At 48.7% G+C, this 20,926-nt stretch overlaps 1 protein-coding gene across 1 annotated transcript in view; it reads right to left on the bottom strand.

Annotated features, from left to right (window-relative positions):
• The window catches only part of LOC149356208 (calsyntenin-1-like), a 50,206-nt gene extending 31,046 nt beyond the window's left edge, over positions 1 to 19,160 (bottom strand). The window contains exon 1 of the mRNA XM_089576278.1: positions 18,948 to 19,160. The gene's annotated coding sequence lies outside the window, so the exon portion shown is untranslated. The remainder of the gene's footprint in view (positions 1 to 18,947) is intronic.
• Between the last annotated feature and the right edge of the window lie 1,766 nt (positions 19,161 to 20,926).

Below are 20,926 nucleotides of genomic sequence, written 5' to 3'. Positions count from 1 at the left end.
TCGCCGCGGACGCTGGGCCTACTGCTCGCCGCCACGCCGCTGTAGGTTGACGTTGAAGAGCTGCTCCCAACGGCCCTTTTCAGGGCCGCTTCATTGCTTCCTGGGAGATTGCGGGCATCCAATCTCGCGGCCGTGTTCCCTCTCTTTGTCGAAATCGGCGCCAGACATCAGAACCCGCGCTAGGCCTCGTTGCAGGGTTAAACGAGTGCAGTGTGACTTTAGAGAAGTTATGACTTGCGCTTAGTCTAGCTATATCATTCACCCAGTGCAGTGTGCCTTTGCCTCTTTAGCGACTTCTAACGCCTTGTCGAAATCGGATTTAAAGCTCACGCCACGCCTCGTTGAATGGGTTAACCGAGTTCAGCGCCTAGCTTTGTTTTTTTGTGTTCTAACCTGTAAGCAGTGTACCTTTCTTCGCTCCTTACTTTTGTTCTTTTCAGTCGTTTCCTGAATCCGTCGAAAAAGCCGGGCTTGCCGGATGATTGTTCGCCGTGAATGGAACCACGAGGCGATCGCATCTGCATACACAGCACGACTTTGTTCCCTCGTGTTTTTTTTACCAAGGATTGCTTCGACAGCTCGGGCAAAACGAGGACTGCGCACGCAGTGTCGTCGCTGCTTAGTGAAGAGGCACAAAACAGATGTCGTCCTTACTAAAGGCCCTTCTCGGGCCACCTCAGTGTTTCCTGGGAGACCACGCGCTTTCCGCCGTGTGCACATGTTCCCCTCATTTCCAATCATTTGTAAGTTGCATATCAATGAATTAATAAATCAGTCAATGCACTTTATTTACCAGAAAAATCTGGCTGGTCACCCTAGGCTAAAAGCTGTGCACACAGCTTGACAAGGCCCAGGGGACCATTAGATGACAGTTTTGAACGTAGGAAAAAAAAGTTGGTACTTTAAAAGAACATGGAAAGTACACCAAACAGTATAAGAGATAAACATTACAATCGCGCATTACAGTAAAGAAAAGGAAAACACTTTGAAAGCAGACATATAGTATCAATTTACACTATAATACATACAAAAATTACGACATTTAGCACTATGGCACGAAATATAAGAACAGCGCATAAAGCAAAAAGAGAATGCAAGTTACAATAGTACAGATAGATTAGCTGTTTACATTTACATATGCATAAAATTAGTCCTCGGCTCCTTGGGCCTCCTTCAAATCCTGCAGAAGGCTTGAATTTGCAACTGCTAATATCAAAGAAGATTTAGAAGAACTTCAGTTTGGGGTACATGGTGCATAGTACTTGAGAAAATAAACAATAGCGCCTACAATGACACACACAGAAGAAGAACGATGCAGCACAAGCGCTATCCTGCGCTCTACAGTATGGAACTGTGACTGTGAAAAATGAACCTTCACGTCAGTGAAATATCAGTCTTTAGGCTGTCTACAAATCGTTATTACAGTAAGAAAGAAATATTAGTGAATGTTGTGTAAGAGGCTTGCATATTACTCTGTTTGTTCATTTATTTATGTTACCCCTCAAGGCCAGTGGCATTACACAGGGGGAATGGTAAATATACAAAAACTGAGAGAAAAATACAGTTGATTACATGAATATTAAACAGCGCCTGAATATACAATGTTAGCTAGTGCCACGCGGAACTGCTCATAATTTTCAGTGCCGGCAACTTCTGCGGGAAGGTGGTTCCAGTCTCATGAGGTTCGCGGCAGGAATGACTGCGAGCAGCATTTTCTGTTGCATGACATACTTCCGACTTTGTGATCATGATCAATGCGGCGGGATACAGAAATTGTATGGGGAATGAGGTGATCACGAAGAGCGGGATGATGGTACAGCTTGTGGAACAGGGTGATACGAAACAATTTTCTACGCGATGTCAGTTATGGGAGGCAGATATTAGACTTCACAGTAGTTATACTCGCTGCGCGGTTGTAGTTAACAAGGATTAAACGCACAGAGTTATTTTGCACCAGCTCAAGATCATTAATGAAGTTGTCATGAGCAGGGTGCCATACACGTGTTGCATGCTCGAGTTTTTATCGTATTAGTGTTTGATAAAGCAATAGTTTCAAATTGGAAGGAACGTTAAAGAAGTTGCGACGTAAGTAGCAAAGCATGCGATTAGCATTTTCAATTATGTTCTCGGTATGAAGAGACCAGCTAAGATATAAGTAATGTGGACGCCGATGCACTTATATGATGAGGCTGATTTCAACGAAATGTTATAGATGTAGTAGTGAGGTGGGACGGAAGTTTTTCTAGATACACGCATGACTTTGCATTTGTTCATATATAGCTGCATTCACCATTCTTCGCACTGAAGTCAGTGGCGGTCTCGTCAAGTAGTCCCCTGCTTTGTACGTTCACCTTGTTAGCGGCTGTCTTATTTCACACAAATCCACGTTCTACACGTTGATAGTTATACGAGCACAATTCGTTGTGATTGTCGAGGAATCGTGTTCCTGCCTTGCCGCCACCGTTGTCTTGCCATGCCGCCGGCGCGGCGGCGACGGCGGTGCCATTCACCTGCGGTTGCGGTGGCCAGCAACCTCGTCGGCGGGGGAGGGGGGTAGGGAGCCACACATTCATGTCTTTATCCCACCATGGGACACAGCGACGCCAGCGAGGGGACCATCCCTTTCTGGCTTGACAAGGAGCGCCGACCAGCCTCCTTGAAGGAGGGGAGGACTGAGGGCGGAACAAAGCCACTTCCCAGAACTGAGAAATGAAGGCCGCTAACCCCACTGGTGAAATGTCCGGGCAGGTGCTTTGACCTTAGTGGACATGTCGTGGCGGGATAACTCAGACGTCGACTCGTTTCCGCTGGTATCGAAATGAATATTGCTCGCGTAAACGTTAAAGGGCCACTGCCCAGGGTCCGGACATTTTTGAAAAACAAGCCCACTGCATAGATGAGGCATCGAAGATAACCTCTGCAAAATACTAGAGCCATGCGCGCCCTGAAAAGCTGCGAAAATTCAAATCAACACCCGTTCGTTCTTTCCTTCCTTCAAAAACGGGCCCGGCCCACTACTCTGCACCCCGCTGACGTCAAGGGGGGCTACTTTCGCTAAAGGCACTCCATTGGTGCATCGTTCTGACTGACGGGAGAAGGTTGGGCGTAGCCTTGGCGTCGCGTCGTCTGCACAAGGCTTTCCGCAGCGCCTTCTGTTCTGGCTCATGCCTACAAACCCGCATGAAGGAACAAAAAAAAAAACTGTGGAGGGAGCGTGCGGCGACAGCCTTGAACCCTAGCCATAAAAAGTAAAAAAATAGTAAAACTGAGGGAGTTGGTTCGCCCCCCCCCCCTCCCCCCCCCCGCCGTGATCACGTCACGAGACGCTCTGCGTGCGCGCTCCCTTCTCAGTTTCTTTTCTTCTATGCGAGCCCCCCAAAACAAGGTTTTAATTAGTAGTGCAGCAGAGCCTTTCCCTCGCTCGCCCACTTGACCGCTCCGCACACACACCGCTTATCTTTCGTGCATCTTGCGTACGCCTTGACTCCAATGAATGACATATGCTTTGGAGCGGAGAAAAGACACAAACACACAGAACACAAACACGCATGGAGAAAAGCAAACGGGCGGTTGCCGGGTCCGCGCTTCGCCGTGTGTTTCGAACACAACCGACTTCCGCCCCTCCGCTCGTGAAACGGTGGGGAGGCCTAAAAGAAAATGAAAAGGTGGCTCGTTAACTGGGAATGACAAACAGATGTATGAAAGGATGCGCTCGCTAAGAAGTCTAGGTGGTCGAGCCGATCGCGCCTCTCGATCGTTCAGTGTGCGGAGAAAATGCAAAAACCAAGAAAAGAATTCTATTGAAGGCGGGGCCATGACGTCGCCCTGTGACGCACTCCATAGACACCACGCCTCCGGCTTACACCGGAGAAAGAACGGGTGATTTTGCCTTGCCGAGCCTACTCGACAAGGAGCGGGAGAGAAGAATTTCGAGGAGGGAATGGAAGGAGAGGAGGCTCGCTCAAAGAGAGGTAGAGAGTGTCTGCTGCGCTGGGGTGGGCACGGGCCCTTTAACATTCAAAGATTGAGTAATGGTATAACGTCTATACCTTTCGCCATTTATTTTTTAATAACAAAGCGCAAAAAAAATGTTTGTGCAAATAAAATAAAAAATAGTTATTTCTATTTTTTCTTTTTTTATATACAGCAGTCTGTCCGCTCCCCCTAAAACCACTCTCTGTGACCGCCACTGACTGAAGTAATGTAAGGTTGTTAGTGTTGGTTATTTCTCTAAAAATGACGCAAACATCAGCGAATAGGTGAATATGAGAATCCATAAGAGAGCGGGGATCATTAATGTTAAATCAGGAACAGTAGCTAGGGTCCAAGAACTGAACAGTGTGGAACTCCGGAAGACACCTCTGTAAAACAGGTGTTATAACCGTTAGCAAAAACTAATTGTGAGCGATTAAGTAGACATTAAATCCATTTCAATAAGTTACAGTCAATATCCAGATGCTTTAGTTTGTGAGCCAAAAGGTTGTGACATACATCGTCGAAAGCCTTTGAAAAATTCAGAAATATACAGTCAGTTAGTGATGATAGATCTAGAATACAGTGCAATGCACGCGTAAACTATATTAACTGTGTTTCGCAAGAGTAAGGTTTTCGAAAACCATGTTGCGCTCACATAAAAAAAGTTGTTCAATGAAAGGAAGTTAACAAGGTTGGTGAATAGTATATGTTTGAACATTTTGGGTCAAGTATTGGTAAGGGATATGGGACGATAATTAATAGGGGATGCTTTGCTACCGGATTTGTAGTCTGTAACCACCTTTCCGATCTTCCACTCAGTAGCAGCGTTGACTGGTCAATGCTGGAAAAGTTTGGTTAGTATAATGGGCGAGTAAGCTGCAGTGCTTTTTAAGTAACGCAGTCATAACCCGGAGCGCAATGAACACTGAGTCCATCAATAAGCTTATTCACACCAGTAGGAGCAACAGTTACAGGTGGCATAAAAACATAGTTGAAGTGGTGAGTTGTAGGCATATGTATACATCAGATATGGGTGTAAAGTTGTCAGTGATTGCGCGGTTAAGAATCGTGACGCAAACGTCGGAAGGTATGGGGTCGCCTAACGGGTCAGATAACGCAAAACTATCATCGGTGGAAGGATTAATGACCCGCCAGAATTTTTGACATTGGTGGTTACATGTGAGTGGAAGTGCTTTTAGCGCTTTTGAGCGCCTGAACATACATGTTGGAAGCCGCTGAATACGAAGTCCGATCACTCACTAGTTGGCGAGAACTTTACGATGCGGTAGAGGCTTTCTTTTTGTTAGATAAACGTTTAATGTTATTATTACACCAGGGAGCTATTGAGTGGGTGGTAGCAGTGCGTTCAGGAGAGTATTCTTCTGTGAGTTGGGTGACTATAGCTGTGAACATGCTCCAGTTGGTTTGAATGCTGCGGACACCAAAGCTATGGGAAAGCATCGATAAAAAAAATAGTTCATTATTTATCGCCTGAAAATTTGCTCCGTTGTAGTCTGGTATTATTATTTTTTTCTTTTTGTTAGTGTTCGGAGTGGCTAGATTAATGTCAGAGTGCATTAGCTAGTGGTCGCTGATGCCTGGCAGGTATGTAATAGGTGAGACTATGACACATCGATTTGTCAGGATTAAATCTAGCGTATTCGCCGCGTTGGCTGTTATAGACCCTTGTGAGCACAAATGCACTAACGAGAATACTGAGCGCACATCTAAAAATTCGCGACTTCGAGACGAGAACGGGGACATTAAAGGGGAGTTGGGATTCCATGTTATCTTCGAAAAAATTAGATCGGCAAATAAAACAATACTGAAATAGATCATGGTGCTTTGTTTTTAAGTGTTTCCATAAAAAAGTATGGCAACAGATAAGGAAAGGCTTAGGTGATCGTGATCGAGGAGGTTAGACTGAATTATAGTGCAACAGCTTGAAACAGGTCTTCACATCATTCATATATACTAGAACATTGCAGGAGACCGGACAAAGCAAAACTACACAAATTACGTTTGAATAGAGATCATGGCAGGAAAGTGGATTAAATATATCTAAAAGAAGAATTGTGAACCGAAGCAAAGTATGTAATGAGCCAGAAATATGCCTATCAAAGAAGACACTGCACTGAGAAAATGGACAGCATGAAATAAATGAGCAGCACAAGTGCAGCGTACAGGCCTTTATCAAAGAATTTATTTTTTGTTTATTTACCACGTCCTGGTAGTGTTAGCTCCATAAAGCATTATCAAAATTATCGCAATTTTCAGTTTTATTTGCTTAGGAGAACTTAGAGCAATAAGAACTTGGTTCAAAAATGCACTTCAAATATTGCATAAATCATCGTACTCTTCGTCCTGGGCCACAAGAGCTGGGGCTTCATGAGATAATTATTACGGTGCATTAACGAAAATTTCAACATGCCGTCAGCAGCAAAGATTTTATACTGGCGCTGAAAAAACCGCATTTTTTAAATGTTCACTGGCATGAGGGAGCAACTTTCTTGACTGCGCTGCTTTCTTCCTAAGCAAATGAAAGACGTGTATGCCGACCTCTTATACCTGTTTTGCAGCAAAAACAATTCGAAAATATGTAGCATAAGATATAACACTAATGCACTGTGAAGCTTGATGCATTATTGGTCCAGTAGAGTGGAGAGCTGGGCGAGTTAATTGGTTCACGATTGTAGAAAGAAAACCAGCGCAAAAGACGGGGATACAGAACTGGGAACACAGAATACAGGAACACAGAACACAGCGTCGTCCTGTGTTCCTGTTGTGCGTCTCCGTCCTTTGCCCTTGTTTTTTTTTCCTTAATTGGCCATGCACTTGTGGCAATTTAAGTGCACTTCCTGTGAATTTTGCACAAAAGTAGTGTATTTTTGCATTCACCTTTTTCACACGCTGAGTTGTTTTATCTTTTGGTCACTTCAGAAGGGAGGAGTTAGTATAGAAGTAATTTACTTGGAGAATACAAGGAAATATATCTTGCGATGAATTTTCTCATATTTTAATTCTTCCTGATGGGAATGCATTACGCGCCATACGGTGTTACTCACAACCAAACGCCCAGGGCTCTAAGTTGGGCAAAGCATGTATCATATATGTGGAAGTGCGAATATGGCTGTGGTGCGCTGGGCGTCTTGCATGCACAGCAGGAAGTGATTTGTGTCTAGACCATCCAGGAGGGAATGTACAAGGAGGGGAGGATAGTACAAACGCTAAAAAAAGCTAGCTGGGGCTGGACACGCATTTTTCGTTCTAGCAAGTACCAACGTTGCGGCAAAGCAACCAGTTTTGGGCGCCTTGTAAGAAGAAAGGATGGTTCTGGGAAGCGGAGGCAGGGCTGCCTACGGCGCACGCGAGGTCGCGGGGTCACGGAGTCGCGCTGCAGCAGCACATCGGGAAAAGGTTAAATTCTTCCACTCGCCACTCGCAGCGCACCGCAGAGCCGGCAGCCTTCTCTCTTGTCCGCCTACCCGGCAGGAGCCACTCTCTCCGGTTCCGGCCGGGGAGACGGACAATAGTCGCGGGCGAGAGCGAAGGGGGGGGGGCCCACCACATGAATGGCATTAGAAGAATGTCACTGGCGCCTCCACTACAGCTCAGCTCGTACTATTCTGGCGCAGTGCTGCGTTTCGCCGTAATCGCTTGTCAGCGAAGTGAACACAGCACCGTGCCTTCCCGTGAATAGTAGAAGCAGGGACGTCGCGGCCACATCGGCATTCGCAGGATAGCGCCGCCATGTCGCTTATTTGCTCGCTTATCCTCTGACAAGTCAAAAAGTCTTCCTGTCGTGGCACGCCATCCTTGGCTTACGACACCACGTCTGTCGTTCCCCTTCGTACTTCAAGCGTTTCTCTTCTTGCTATGAAAGTATTAGCCGTTGCGGTCACCAATTCAAGCAGCGAGAAAAATTTCAGCGCCGCAGGATTCGTAATGAAAGAGCGCCGCTCTTGTTTCGATCAAGCCATCATCAATGAACAACTTGCATATTTAGAGTGATAAATCTATACCTTTATGCGTTGTGTCTTGTGTATAATCCCAAACTGTGATCTGGAATGCGAGGTCAAAATTTGAATGTCATTGAAATAAACTCATTTTCCTGAAATTCTCTTTTTGTGTCGTCGCCGCTTTGCAGGTCGGGCCGGGCCGAGCACGAGCGTGCTCAGGGTCCTTCAGTGTCGGGCCGGGCTTCCTGTCGCTAGGTTAAGTCCCGGGCAGGGCGCGGGTTCGAAATTGCAGCCCGTGCTCAGCTCTATTCAGCAACCTAATCACATTTCCTTTTGTGAAAAAAGAGCTATGTGCAGAGTTTAAATGGTGCAAGTATGAAGCTACAATGAAGTCAATTACAGACTTCTGTGCAACAGCTAGAGGAATTTCAAGAGCATGCTATACGTGATGCTAGTTTCCTCAGTCACAATTGATGCAGTCAAGTATTATTTCGTATATTTGTTTTTTACCCAACAGACATGAAATGTCTGAAGATGAATATGTACCAAGCACATCGAAACATCAGTTGTGATGCCTGAAAAAAGTTGTACTGCAACATATAAATGCTCAAGTCTCGATAAGCAGGAATACTGAAGGGGAATAAAAACAGTTTTCTTTTGTTCGGGCTCACGCACCTGCTACAAACATATTCTTTATACATAGCAATAAAACTTGAAATAACTGTTTAAGAAGCGTTTTGGTCAATAGTATAGCTAAGTATGACTGAAAGGAGTCCGCAAGAAATGCACAGAAGCAGGCATGCAGTGTGACAGCGCAGCGCGACAGGTGCGCTTTTTAATCTCGCGCGCGCTCTGAGGAACATGGGTTTATGGTTTATTGGGGTTTTAACGTCGCAAAACGACTCAGGCTGTGAGGGACGCCGTAGTGAAAGGGGTTCGGAAATTTCGACCACCTGGGGTTCTTTAACGTGCACTGACATCGCACAGTACACGGGCCTCTAGAATTTAGCCTCCATCGAAATTCGACCACCCCGACCGGGATCGAACCCGCGTCTTTCGGATCAGCGGCCGAGCGCTATTCGGTCGTTCCAGCGACGGTGGCGCCGCCACGCAGCCTCCTCCTGAAGCGGAAAGCCGGTGATCGCCCAGCGCGGCGCAAGCGATCCCAGTGGCTTGGAGCGTGAAGATACGCGTCAAAAACGAGAATATTCAGCTATTCTACGATGTGCGAACATTCGAAAAAGGAGACATGTTGTTTCTAAAACACGTAAAGAGTGCAAAAAGCATTGAATAAGTGCGTTCGGCAAATTGGCAAGGCGTTTCAGCCGCACGTACTTTGTTGACGTCTTGACACCGCGTCGCCACTGCATTCCTGTTTAGAGCTGCATGAAGGCAGTGCAGAGCTTAAACATCGAGCTGATGGGAAGTATATTGGTTATATTTTCAGGCTGACGTTTGCAGCAAATGAAGATTTTTCATCAAGCTTCAGTCCGTTCAGGTCTAGATTAAACACGGTGTTCTGGCCACAACGTGATTGCGAAATGGCGATATAAATACAAGAATTTCACAATGGTTTCTTCATTTTTCGAATATAATGCGCAAAGTAGCTGAATAATCGCAAACGTTTTTTGACAACTCGTCAGTTCATTCGGTCACTGCGCTTTTCATTCCGCTTGTCTAAAACAGATTTCAGCGCAAGAATGGGCTGTTCCATTAAGCAAACGGCCGTCTGGCTGCCGCTTGGAACAACAGTATACATTGCATTTTCTATTACCGTATATGGGAAGAAAGCACGCTGCAGATAAACTTAGTAGGATACAACTAAGTCTGCAGAGAAGCTACTGCCCACATTAAAGACTGCTGAACAGAAAAATTGTAGGCTGAAGGATGTTGGTGTATCTGGCTTGTTTGATACAGCCAAACATTAAAAAGCTGATTTTGTTCGAGCTGTAATTGGTAAGGGAAGTAGTACAGGATGCCGCGGGACCAATGCCATGGTGTTACTATGTTCTTTTTAATTGTGTCCTTAAAGATCAGCGCGAAATAAATACACATGTCGCATTTATGCGTGTAAGGGCCGCCCGCACTCATGTAGGCATCAAATATAGGGCCAGACTGTCTGGGTCATTAAAGTAGCTTCTTCAAACAATAGCTTAAAAACTGGACTGTAGAATTCCGCTTTCGGATTACCGCCGAAAACAACCAAAATTGCGAATAAAAGTCAGGCCCTTACCCGCGTATAGACAGTAATTGCCGCACATAAACGTGTCAAAAGAAAAAAAAATGAACGGTAAAATATTCAAAGTGTCTGTCGCACTTTACTGTGCAGAGTTTGGTTCGTGTGTGAACGCCGACGAAGTTTTTGCGGCACTTGCGAACTAGCAATTCCATGCTTATATAGAAATTTATTTCTAGCCTGCAATGCACCCAAACACAAGCATGAACTCTTATTATTGTCTGAAAATGACTTACAACTGCTTATGTAGGCGCTAAATCTCTCACGAAAGATGCCACAACGTCAAGAAGCCGCTTTGCTTCTAATATGTGCACGCCATGGCAGCGGCGTCATCGCCGCCTCGTCCGCCATGTTGTACTGCCGCCGCGCCACCTATAGGAGCTGGAATGGTCGAATAGCCACTGAGCCACCGCGGCGGGTCGAAAGACATGACGGGGACACGCCGAGGAGGCAACGCTGCAGTGCCAAAGCCACCTAGGCAGTGCACGCTGCCTCCTCGCCTCTCGGCTCCTCGCGAGCAGCCCCGTCCGCTGACGAGCGGTGGCGGGGAAAAATCTAGGGAAAACATGCCTGTCCCCAACCGGACATGACGTCATTAAATATCACGTCACCTATGACGTCACGCGTATGACGTCATATTTCTTTGACCAATCAGCGTTTCCAGCCTGCCTACCCGCAAACGCTTGTCAAACGCTTGTCCCGTAGGAGGGCTTAGAGAGTCTCGTTGAATCTCGTTAAGTCTCGTACGGTGCCCGGATGTTCTCGTTTCAGAGCCCGGATGAGTGGAATTCAGTGCCCGGATGAGTGGATTTCAGTGCCCGGATGATGGCTCTCGGTCTCGGCGTGACGTCACCACAATGCCGACAACGGGAGCTAAAAGCATTTCATGGTTAAAACACAACTTAGTGAATGCAAGAAACCTGCGCAGGCCTGCAACGCGGTCCCACAGCAAAAGCGTCAAGGCGCTTCCCACGCAGGCGGCCGCTCCGCCCGCGTTCCTCGAAGCCTTGGCTGCTTTTCCGTCGTCCATCATCATCACTGTCTCTGCTGCTTGACCGCCCAACCATGTGTCCGCGCCCTTGGAGGCTAGAGTTTCTTTTGTGAAGCCATACTCATTCGCATACTGGCACAATTCTTCCTTAAACTGATTGTCTGAGTTCCGCAACTCGTAAAAACCATCTATACATAGCATTGCTACAGCAATTGTCCACATACTTCGACAGCCTCGTTTCGCTCGCTTAATCTCAGAACAACACGATCAACAAACTATTTGCGCGGCGATAAATGTGAGTACGCAAATGAGATCCCTTAGAAGAAAACTGTTCAGACCACTTTCAAATACAGGCACTTCTCTTTTTTTTTCTTTTCGCGAGGCCTCACCTACAGTGCCGCAAGCGGGGGTACCACTCCGGCAGCGCGAATGCTGCCTTTTAGGCATTGTTCGCGCGAGCATTGTGCGCGATGCTCTTGTTCAAACAGCGCAGTGTAGGCATCGTCTGGAAGCTCAATGTGCACTGTCAATTGATGCACACCGCTGGAGCGTAACTGCATTAACAACTGCGCAAGAGGTGGCATTGCAGATGACCAATTCGGTAGTTTCTTCGACATGACCTACTTCAGAGAACTTTTCTGAAGAAACTACATAAATTAGGACAGTTTCGTTTGGACTACACGTAGAATAGACATTAGTCTGTTACTTTACATTTTGGCATGTGCACTCGTTGAATTTTTGTGATCGGCGGCCTTTTAAATACATGAAAACTTAGTTATTTTGGGCACAAATATCTGTCGCTTATCGGAGCGCGCAGCATCAATATTTTCACCATTTGGGGAGGAAAATATAGTAGTGCAGTGTGCGCAGTTTAATCAACGTATCTTCATTAGTCCGTTTTTAATTGCCTTTCCAATTTTAAGATTTCTGTAATACAGAAAGAAATAGAGACGGACAGGGCAACGCACGCCCGCGCTAAGATAACGCTTGTCTGCGTCGTCCTATCTTACTTTAATGATTCCTTCGCGCTACTTTTTAATCATGAACGTCCACCAACTCGCCCAACTTTCGCCTTTACACAGCAACATGCCATTGGTATCTCCACGAAGTTTGACACGCCCATGCATGTAAACTTCCTGCGTCGAAAGTGAGAAACAAAAGCAAACTCAACCTAATCGGTAGCCTTTCTTTAGTAGCCTTACGTGAAATAACAAAACGATATCGGCTACCAGAAATGGCCAAGTACAGGCACGATCTATGACAAAGGTGATTTCCCTCTGCCGCGCTCAAACAATGGCCTTTTCAGCCGCGCGCGTAGGGGCCACGGACTAACCACCTTTCAGCTACAGGGGCTTAGGGAGAGGAAGCCAACCCACTCTTTGCCTTCGCTAGCGTCTTTCCGCCCTTTCGACAAGAGTAGAGGTCTTTGGTAGCGCTTGCAAAGCCCATAATTGCTGTCGACAACAGGCTGCAACAAGTACTGTCCCGCTCCCCCTATCGCTTCGAGTCCCGACTCTTCGGCTGTGCTCCTGTCTGGCTGCTTCCCAAGAAAAATCCCGCACACGCGTCTTTCTCTCCTGGAGTGTTCGGGGAATCCGCATATATCCACGATAGTTTCCCCTCAAGTCACGCGCAAGGAAGCTCGCACAGCGATTTGCCTTTTCTCTTGCCGTCTTTGACCCAGGACAGCGCAATTTGATTCTTCTCGCGAACTGACGGATTTTCATGGGCTTCTGACATGCATGCCTGGAAAATTCGTTTTTAATTTCCTGCCATTGCGGTCAGCTTTTGAAGCACCAGTGCCTGTCGCCTGGCCAGGAACCCTGTCCGCGAGTTACAGTTGCGCACCGCGGGAAAACTTCGGGTTCTACCGCCTTCCGCTCTTTGCTCACATCAGCAGCTGTGAGCACAAATGAATCGATTTCTCTGTTTGCCCTTCGCCTTTGTCCGTTTTCCTATTCTGCGCATAGACTGCTGAGCGTGTGTCCCCAGATCAGAACTAGCTTCTAGTTCTTCCATCGCACCTCGGAAACCTTCATCCGGTTCAAAACTAGCCACTTTGGCTTCGCAGCATTTCCAGCTCCACACAGCTGACAGACGGACCTTCAGCTTCCCGCGAGTTGTGCCGTTTGCTCCACTGAAGGTAATTCTCTTCCGCCTCGCCTGCTTATCAGCCGTCATGAGTCTTCAAAAGCCAGCTCGCTGAAGTAGCCACACCGCTTTCTGTTTCACTGATGCTCTAGTGACGCCTTGACTCGCAGCTGCCTCGACTCACACAGACTGAACGGTTCCGCTTTGTTTCTCTTCTGAAACCTGCACCTTTGGAGAAATCTCCCTTTTCGCGGGCTTGTAGGTTCGACGCCTGTAGCCATGGGCGTCCAGAGGGGGGGGGGGGGGGGGGGGGGGGGGGGAAGGGGGGGCGGCTGCACCCCCCTGGAAAATCACTCACTCGAACCGTGAGTGATGGCCGCACGCCAGGGGCGGTGGTGCGCTCAGCCAAAAGGGTAAAAGCAGCCCCGCTTCCACGCTTTGGGTCACATCTGCGAAATGCCGCGTCCGGGCGGGCGTCGTTCCGCCGTTTTCAAACCACGCCATCGTTAGCTCTACTAAAGGGCGACCTGTTGCAGACATACAGCGGCACCGGCGAGCATGTGTTTCGAGCCGTCTTGAGATGGGTGTCTGTTTCTTTGATCTCTAGAGAGATAGCGACACGGAGGCAGACAGTGCATAGGGCATCTTGTTTTCGCCTTCATACGCTGGCCACCGATGAATTCTTCAGAAGGGAAGGACAAATCAGCCGTGTCCACCCCCGCTTTGTCGGGGTGCTCAGTGGCAAGGGCGATCAGCCGGCGCCGCCGCCGCTCGCTGTCTCCTCCGATCCTCGGGAGAGCGCAGTTCGGTAGAAGCGCTGCTTTCAGAATCTTCGGCAAAGGGGATTAGCTGCTTTTGTTCACGACGACGCAGTCTCCAGAGGCGCCCCACACCAGCGTTCCTTAAGTCTTCTCCGAAAACCAGCCCCTTTGGTCAACGCAGCCCGATGGCGCCTGCCTGGCTCGCCTGTCCCCTCTGGCTGGGCCTCAAATCACAACAGCGCCCATGTACTGTGCGATGTCAGTGCGTGGTAAAACGACCCAGGTGGTCGACATTATCCGGAACTCTGTACTACTCCGTCCCTCATAGCTGGGGCTCTGAACCCCATAAAAACACAAAAACAAATTTTCCGACCGGAGTGGCGAGTCACGAGTGTCCCTTCCCCTCGGAAGTCGCGCGGCGTTCCTTTCACCCCCAGAGTGCGCATTCGGGGATATTGCGGCAAGTAAGCCCTTGCACGTGTGCGCGCCTCTGTGTTTGTGCTTCGGTGTTTATAGTGGCCGGTTGTCAACGAAGCTGAGAACAACCAAAACAGCGGACGAGAAAACGACGAGCGGCGAGCAGTGTGTGTGCGGTTGCTCGGCTGTGCGGATGCGCGAGCAAGATGGAGCGAGGTGTATGAAGCTGCGAGCGTGCATTTATCTTGTAAATAAGTTTTCGTTGTATATATAGTCATCTTTTGTTTTCGACGTACGCGTTCAACCGTTTTTCCAATCAATATGTATGATGAGTGTGCACCGAGAGCGTGTAATGAAGCACTGAAATGAATTTATCACCCGTGTAATTACGCAATTCGCCCAGAAAAATCCGAGGCGCCTACAGTTGCTTTTCAAGGAAGACTGACTGAGTGAGTGAGTGACTGTAGTTGCGTGTTTGTGAACATATATTGTGCTGTGTGCTGGTCATCAATCCGGGTGAGTCGAGAACCCGTATGCAGCAAGGCTGAGCACACTTCTCCACGAAGTGATAGTATCTTTTTGCATTTTTTATTAGTTTTAATGGTTTCTTCGTTGATAAGCTCCAATGTATCTCTCCTAGCCGCGCTTTAATTTGCGACGCGGTCTGTGCGCACGACGTCGTGATCTTGAACCGGGAAAAGTATGCGCACGACGCGACCTTAGCGCCCTCAGCCGCGACGGCGCGCGCGCTCGATGTCGGAATGCCGGCTCGGCCGCCGCGCTAGCAGACAAAACTAACGAAATGCGATGTATCGCGACTCACAGATATAGACGTGGAGAGTGCCTTTTCGGCGCATTCAGACTACTGAAATCGGCAGCCGGACGTACTGCTCGTTGCGGCGTCGTGTGGTGCTGCTGCATGCTCACGCTAGAGTTACTGTATATGCTACCAAAGGTAGCATGTATACGCTCCCTGCGGGAGCATATACAGGAACTCTAGCTCACGCTGGCGTTGCAGTCTGTGAATAAAGCGATGCGCGGTGGCAATTCTATTCCGCTTTATTTGAAGTCCTTTTACGGGGGTATCCGAATTGCTGACAGCGAGATTCGTGGCAGCGCACAACGCCGTGCTCGTGCCGTATCGCTCCGAATCAGAACTGACAACAGTAAAACCCCGACCCTAATCATCGTCGGGCTGACCCGCGCGCGGGAATCGATTTTCGGTTGGTGCTCCTGATCACATATAACAACAAAGTCTACGACATACGTCACATTAAGTTCTAGTACAGTCTAGCCCGGTTATAACGAAGTCGGCGAGAATCGGAAATCACTTCGCTATATCCGCTATTTCGTAATATGCGGACTACGAAAAAAATGCAAACATCGGCATACCGATTTACTGCCGCTGAAAGAAGTCGTCCAGCGTCCCCTGAACACGTTTCGCGAGTGCGGACTTCAGGATTGCGGCTTCCATACCATCCAACTGCGAACCAAAGATCTGGTCGAACTCCGGACTTCCGAGGTACATCCATAGCGTGTCAACAGCTGCGATGGCCGCTGCGGAGGTGACCGGCTTAGGGGCACAACTAGGATCGTGGCGCGTTTCGTCTTCAAAGACAGCACCTTTCTCTTCCCCGTTGAAGTGCTGGGGCTCGCGAGGCTCGACATTGCAAATAAATGGAGTCAGTTCCGAGAAAGGGGACAGCTAAGTAGGTCCGCTGAGGCGAAGCGGTCACGAAATAGAAAAAGAAGCGGAACAAGACAGGAAACCGTGATGGCGTCAATGCGGGCAGAAAACAAGTGACAATGGCGTCACGCGCGATCTCAGTAGCGTTCGCCGTGCTCCCAACCTGGAACAGTGCGACACTGCGCTCAGTTGTCCGTTCACCAGCTAGATCAAGTCGAATAACTCTGTACTTATAAACAGCATACAACGATCCGCGATAACGATAAAAATGAGCCACGCTTCCAACATGCACAATGCTGCCGCGCTTTCTCCCTGCCTTGCGCACCGCGCCACCGACATAAAACAAAGCGCGCGCTGCCACACCTCCTGCAGACTGCAGTCCAGCCGTGGCGCCAACTGCCTGGGAGAAATAGAGAACCGCGATTGGCCAAAACGGCCGCTCTCTGGACGTCATCGAAAAAAAAAAAATCGTCTCTGTTCTTTTTTACATTTTCCCCTGCGCGGCGTGCTCTACCGCTCTACGCCGTGACGCCATTCAAGGACGGCGCAACACGAGACCGGCGTGCCATGCGATGCAGTGAAGCAACCTTTCGCTCCGCAGGAGAGCAGACGACGCCACGAAAGGACGCCGTCAGCCGAATTTTGCTATATTTTCGCGGAAAAAATCGCCTCAAGGACGGAAAAATGTGTTGATTGGCAGATTATTTTTCGGTTCGTATTAAATCTCTTCGTTATATCCGCTGACGCGCTCTTATTTACTTCGTTAAAACCGGACCCAAAATGTATTGAAAATGCAAAAATGGGAATGGGAAATTGAAATCCCTTCGTTATAACCGCTATTTAGCTATAAGTGGCTTCGTTATAAACGGGCTAGACTGTAGTTCACAATGAAAAAGCATAGCCAGGCATGCGAGGAAACAGTGGTAAAGTTACGTAGAACTAGTTTTCCGGCAATTTATCAGAAGGAACGAATTATTTCTTTCCATTGAGTAAAGGAAGGTTTATGGTTGGTTTATGGGGTTTAGCGTCCCAAAGCGACTAAGGCTATGAGAGACGCCTTTAACGTGCACTGACATCGCACAGTACACGGGCCTCGAATTTCTCCTCCAAAGAAATTCAGCCGCCGCGGCCGGGATCGAACCCGCGTCTTTCGGGCCAGCAGCCGAGCACCATAGCCACTGAGCCACCGCGGCGGCGGTCCATTGAGTAAAAAAGCATTGAGTAAAAGTGCAGTGTGTGGCATAATATTGTAACCAAAACTCCCGTGCCCGGTGGGCCCAAACTCAATTTGCATGTATCCGGCTTTTTTAAGTCCGCCGCTACTGCGGCCGAATATGTTTGCAACGGAATATTGGGTGACTAGTAGATCTACCGCAGAGAGCCATGCAGATAGCCGCAGATAGATAACCATGCAAGCCGACGTACGCGTGACATTTTGCGGTGAAATTATCTGAAGTGACATCTCTTACAAAGCAGGAAGGAGCAAATCTCTCATCCAAATCTATCGCGGATGGCGAGCGAAAAAATGTGGGAAACAAAGCAACGTCGCGCGTAGGAGACCGTCTGGCGCTGGAGTCGGTTTGCGGATGCTGCTCGCTCCGGGTCACATATCATTACGGTACCGTCGTCAGATCTATGCGGGAACACTTGGACAGGGCAACGTACCACAAGGAAGCGGGGGAGCATATAACCACGACGCTGACCGCACCCGCGATTGATTAGTATCACCGGCATGAGCAGCGGTAGCGGCACACAACGCCGCGCCGTCCGGCCGCCGATTTCAGTAGCGTTTAGAGGGAGACTTCGGCACCGGGGGGGGGGGGGGGGGGAGGTTGCGTAGCCACCGCCGCTGCGCCGCCGCGGCGCTGAGGTCGCGTCGTGCGCATACTTTTCCCCGTTCAAGATCACGACGTCGTGCGCACAGATCGCGTCTTAATTTGCTGTTTGTAATTTTTCTTTCATGTGTGTATTTTACTTATTTTTATATATATATATATATAAATAAATAAATTCACTCCGCAAATAGTGCCTTTTTGCTACGAATATACCCCCCCCCCCCCTCCGGCGCCAACACCAATGGGGTCCCCCCCCTGCAAAAAATTCTGCGGACGCCCTTGCCTGTAGCAATTCAATTGAAAGGGCTTCACTCTTAATTACCCGACTTACGGTCTCCGTTGCCACTCCTACCTTCATCGGAGGGGAATCCTCGCAGTCGGGTCGCGTAGGCCCCTTCTCTGAATGCTCTCTATCGGCATTGCGGCTGCCTAGCTCGAACACGGCCTCGGATACTGCGGCTTTCCTTGGAGCACCTACCGGTCGGACGCGTTCTCTGCCGCTTCCCTCGTGGTGTCGCAATTAACCAACTCGCCTACAGTCACAGACTTTGTGGATATAATCTGAGAAGTAGCCTCACTCCATTTCTCCAAGATTTTGCCTTTCCCGATGTGGGCTGCCCTTCGCTGCATCTCAAGCTGGAGTTTAAGCCGCTTCACTTCTGCGTGTTACCTTTCTCTGTCCTGGTCATTTACCCAACGTTGCACATTTTCCCAAGCAATCTCACAATCATCCTCTTACTCCGTTTAAGGATTCTTGATTACCTGAATAATACTTTTTATCTAGAGCGACGCGCAACTCATCGCACAAGAACAACAGCCCTGCCCTCGACAACCTCGTCATGTCTGTGGTCGCTGCATTTAAATGCTGGTCTTGCTCGCTCATCGTGATTCTGAGCTACTGTACCCCTGTGCTACAGACATCCTATCAACCAGCAGTTAAAACATCAACGCAGAATTTGAAGCCTCGAGGATGCAAACCAAAAACCAACACTCACCCGCAGATGCTGCACCTTGTTACCCGGTTCATCTCACCGCCTGGCAACAGTGTTGGATGGGGGTTTCGGTGTAGCGGCTCGACAGAATCTTGGTCAAAATGACGCTCTTTACACCAGGACAGTAGGGCCGCTGAGTGAAGGAGTTGTGTGATGGTGAAAGAACACGACTGGGTTTATTTACGTACACCGCCAAGAGCGGAGAGTCGGCCGCACTCGCTGACGGCGGCCTGAAACGTTCACTTTTGCGCACAACACTTCCCCTCCCTTGTGGACACGCCTCCGTCACGTGTTTGAGGGTGAGGAGGATGCCATCGAAGCAGCGCAGACTGCGGTAGGATCGCATGTGATAATCTCTCGGCACTCGTGGCGGCCCTCGTGTTGCCGACACCTGTTCGTCATCACCCGACGCGCGAGGAGGCACGCCAAAGGAGAACCACCGGGAACGAGACCCTGATCGCTGCGGCGGCGCTCGGCACGTGAGGAGACACCGGAAATTGGGCCCTTTCCTGCTCGATCTTAACTGGTCGAAGACGGCCGCACTCCGGTGGGGCAAAGCACGGTAATTGGAACCACATGACGTATGTGTCCTCTCCGTGTCTCTGTGTGGTGGTTCATTGCGTCAAGCTGGCTGCTTCCACAGGATACTTGCTGAGTAAACGTAAAGCGCGGTAAACACATGGACGTAAGAAAGACGACGGACGAGCGCAAACTTCCAACTAAATTTTATTACAAAGAGAGGTAAGAATATATAGCGACATGAAAAGGTAACAAAAAAGACACCATCACAAATAGCGTACAATGCGAAATGAAAGTCATTCTCGTAGTTTATTCTGAGATACATAACCTACTTTTTTCGGAAATGCGACTGATGGTGCACTTACGCAGCCACTCTATGTCCTGTCCATCTCCATAGATTCCGATGGCTGTCAACACAGAATGTGCGAAATCCGGAGCACAGTGGCTGCCACCCTCGAAGTCACAGTCGCGGCAATGAACTGAAAGTGTTCCACGCATCTCACGCACACTGTTGGCATGCTCTCGCAGACGTTCGTACTCAAATCGTCCGCTCTGGCCCACGGAGAAACAGCCGCATGACAACGGTACCTCATAGACGATACCCTCAACACATGTAGTAAACATACTTGTTGGCATGTCGTGTCTCGCAGCCTACATTTTCACTTTCTGAAGGGCTCGTCAGCCTGCAAAGCCTTCTTAGTTTTTGAGGTGCTGACAGGACGACTTTTACGTTCACTCTCCATGTTATCTTGATGATATTGTGAGACAAAGAATGGTTGTATGGCAAGGCTACAACACTTTTTTCTGTTTTTTTTTTTATCACGCTGTCACTGTCGACCATCTGTTTTTTGAAGATGCCCTCAGCTACAGCACAAAACAGATTGTTGGTATAGCCGCTCGACTTCTAATCTGCCTTGAGACACATTCGTTAATCAAGTGAGGCAAGACTTTCCAAGGACATTCGAAAGGCTGGTCTGCATGATGCGCCCTTTTTACGAGCTTCGTCGTCTTTCTTACATGTGTTTACCGCAGTTTACGTTTACTACCGATCACAAACTAGCCCGCACCCGCACCGCTGTTATCAACAGTAAGAAGGCGAGGTGGCGTTGTGCTTAGCTGTACCTTGCCCCAGTAGCGTTGCGGTTCCGCGTTGCAGACCGTGTGCCCAGCGGCGTCACGACGGAGGTGAGGTGCGCAGCCGGGTGCAAAGCTCAAGGGGGTGCAGCTCCAGCAGAGGAGGAGGATGGGCGGGAGCAGTGACCGTGGCGGGCACGCTGCGCTTCCCGAAGCGCCTTATTTAGCTCGGAATGAACTGAAGAGTTAAATTCCGAAACTCGCAGCCTTCTGTAGCTACAGTCCGAGAACGCACTTTTCGTCGAAATAACTTGCCTGCGGATACACCTCAAAAAAGGCATTGACCTCAAAGAGGCCAAGCATTGTTTCGCATAGTACTTCGTCACATT

The sequence above is a fragment of the Amblyomma mixtum genome, chromosome 3 (assembly GCF_055824585.1).
Source record: "Amblyomma mixtum isolate Tamu chromosome 3, ASM5582458v1, whole genome shotgun sequence".
Classification (NCBI taxonomy): Eukaryota; Metazoa; Arthropoda; class Arachnida; order Ixodida; family Ixodidae; genus Amblyomma; species Amblyomma mixtum.
This window is presented reverse-complemented; position numbering and strand designations above follow the sequence as displayed.